The sequence below is a fragment of the Chinchilla lanigera genome, unplaced genomic scaffold (assembly GCF_000276665.1).
Source record: "Chinchilla lanigera isolate Chin_1 unplaced genomic scaffold, ChiLan1.0 scaffold00029, whole genome shotgun sequence".
NCBI lineage: Eukaryota > Metazoa > Chordata > Mammalia > Rodentia > Chinchillidae > Chinchilla > Chinchilla lanigera.
The window spans coordinates 13,386,411-13,389,856 of record NW_004955430.1 but is presented as its reverse complement, the minus strand read 5'-3'; positions in this window follow the sequence as shown (position 1 = coordinate 13,389,856).

Here is a 3,446-nt window from a genome sequence, read left to right as displayed (position 1 = left end):
TCTTGACACTGCAGCAAGAATTATTTGAACTAAGTCCTAAAACCTAATGTTTTACCTAATAACAGCTATTGGTTTTGTGAAACAGAGAGATTTATTTCTGGTGTATCCTGGTTTTTGAATGGTATGCTTCGATAACTAGAAAGGCTTCTATCGGGTGAATTGGATCATTTATATGGCATATCTCCATTGTCTCCTTGCTAGTACTGAGAGGAATATCAGAGCTTATAGTAAAAGATGGATGTGCTGTTTCATCATTCTCATGTGGCCTACAAGGTTGTTACTTCCAAGAATGAATTCACAAGTCAGTACAATCATGAACGGTGACTGGGAGACAGGGTTCTACATTGGGTTAACCTTATAAATGCTACTTGATTAAAGTGCATGGGAGTCAGGAGAGGTCACAGAGTTTAAAGAATTCCAGGAGGAATCTTCAGTGTTCAGGTGTGAAAGGACCGAGGAAGATCTCCAGTTTGCAGGTGTTCTTTCCCCTTTCTCAGTAATGGAAAGCCAACCCTCTTAAATGGCTGAGTTGACTATGGAAACTGCCAGATATATCTGAAGTCAAATTTGATCATTAATATGTATGATCAAGCTGAGTACCTTAAAGTTTGATCTAGTTAACCAAGACTATATAGAATTGTGTCATGCCCTTTTATGAACAGAAGGACTGCTCTAAATGCAATTTCCAAAGACTAGAACTATAATAATTTTGTGCATGAAGTATAACTAAAAATAAGTAGTTGTACAGTGGCCAACTATAAGATCAATGCATATACATAGAATCTTTAAAATGTGAGTCCCGAAACTTTTGATACCTGTCTTTTTTTAGTGCTAAGGTAAATTTATTTCCAATGAATAGGTTGATTTTACATTAAGAAGAAGATTTCAAACTCTACATTTGGAAATCTTAATCATTTTAGAATACAGGGGATTAATAGGTAGATATAATGTGAAGGCACCATTTTATCTAGCAAAATTATTGCGTAGCAGTTTGAGTTGGTAACGTAATCGTGTCATTTTTTTTTTTTTTTTTTTTTTGGTTTTTTTTCTCCGGTACCGGGAACCGAACTCATGACCTTGCGCTTGCCAGGCAGGCGCTTTTGCCGCTGAGCTAAATCCCCAGCCCCCGTGTCATTTTATATAAGCTACAGAGTTTGAGTGGAGAACATGAGCCTTTATCAAATCTTCAATTCTAAGTAGTTGCAGAACTGGGTAAAACAAGACTAAGAAAATCAGCAAAACAAAAAAGTTGGCTTTACTAAAGACTCAGTTTACAAAAAAGTCTCTGCAATATACAAAAACAACAGTATGGGTATATTAAGTTATATTAACCAACAATAACATGTAGGTTTTATTGGACACTTGTCAAGACTATCTAAAATATATTGTTGTGTAATTTCAGTGCAGGATACTTGTATGAAGAAAGGCTAATACTGGATGAAGACCTTCCATAAAATGCTTTTTGTTTATTATGGCTTTGAACTATAATTATTAGACATGTAAAAGAAATCAAATTCTTGAGATTTTGAATAGTTAAGCTTTTATCAAATAGTCAAGTAAAATTTCACATGGTGGCATCTGGTTTTAAAAAAGATTAGAGAAAGATGTTCAAAACTGTTGGGGTGGGGTAAAGATTGGTGGTCAGGGGTCTGGGCATAAGATTGAACCTCACAGAATGGTGAATACAGTTGCTGGCTTCACCACAAACTCTGAGACAACTTCCTGGATAATTTGCTGATTCTTTTCTACAAAAAGTAGGGATAATAATTATTTTACAAAAATGTGCTGAAAATAAAAGCTGAATTTAGTGGAAGAGAGTAATTTGCCCATCAAATTGATCCCAACATTGTTATTTCTATAATTTTTTTAAAAACTTGCTTTAAAATGTCATTTATACTGTGTTTGAATTTCTTCTTTGAAATGAAACACATGAAGTCAAAGCTAGATAATATGAAGCTATGCACTTTGCTTTGCTCTAAGAAAACTTGCTCTCACAAAAATTGGATGTCTGACTACTTTGAAATAGTTACTATTAACAAAATAATTATAAATATACCCTCTCAAATTATTGAATGGTGTCTATGCCTAGTTATTGACGTGCTCCAATTTCAACTTTATTCTCGAAATCTAAATATATTGCTTGATCCATATGCATTTTGTATCTACAAATTGAAAGCAGTATTTTTTTACAACAACCAGACTTCTTATTGGAAATTTTGGAATGCACATATAAAAACTTGAGTAATATTTTGAAATGTAAAAAACTGTGGTTTTTTTTTTTTGTTTGTTTGTTTGGTTTTTTTTTACCTGTTTGTAACTCTGCAGAAAACAACTTATGGGGAAAATATTCTTGTGATTTTTTCTTCTCATATTTTTATGCAATCAGGGCTCTGTCCAACATCAGTCCTTTGGCAAAAGGCATTTTAAGCTTTGCCTTGATACCACCATCACTTCATATTTGAAGAGTATTGCCACAGATATCAAAGAGAGATAAAATAGATAAGGCTATGCTGACTTTACAAAAAAAAAAAAAACCCAACCAAACAAAGCTGGGCTTTAAATAAGTTGGCATGCCTCCATTCACTAGTTAGGGGATAGGGGATTCCACTTTATCAATCAGACATGACAACACTGCCTTGGTATAGAACTTCCATGTCCATCCTCACCTGTGTATTTGTGAGCCTGACTTGAGCAGCAGAAGGCAATAAACTCAGGGTTCAAATTTCTGCCTCTTTATCAAACTCTATATTCATCATAAATGCCTTTATCCTTTACATCTTGCCAGATCATGCCAAAGACCTTTCATCAGAGGTTCTAGGTGTCTCTAAGTAGACTCGGGAACTTCAAATGGATTTTTCTTTTTGGTTTTGCAATATGACGATTGGTAATTGTGTAAATTATTATTAAATTTATTGTAGTTAAAATACTAAGTAACTGCCCCTTGTATGCCAGTGGAGTACTAAATTTAAAATAGTAAATACAATTTCAGCAATTTATATAGTGTTATGCCAGTTCTCTGTTTTATGTAATAAAATCTTCCCATATGTTAATTTCTCCCCAATATGTCACATGATATAATCCTCTATATGTCAATAATGTCCCAGTATGAAAGGGAGCTACTATCAATTTTATTGAGTCAGACAAGTAAAATATATCACATTTTACTTTGTCTGTAGTCCTGTACTAAGCTGAATTTGAAGCCATGACCAAATTAATCTTTATTTTTATCAGGAATTCTTTAAGAAAATCTTTTCCATTTCAATAAAATAAAGACACTGGTGATATTTTTGTATGACAAAAGTTCCCTGCTTCCTTCCCCAATTCTGTGAACACCCTCAGCCATTATCATCACTCTCTGATACTATCCAGATTAGCAGGGTAAATGTAACATTGCCTGGGGTACATTTATATCTTCACTCTTTATTAGTTATGACATGAAGGTGATC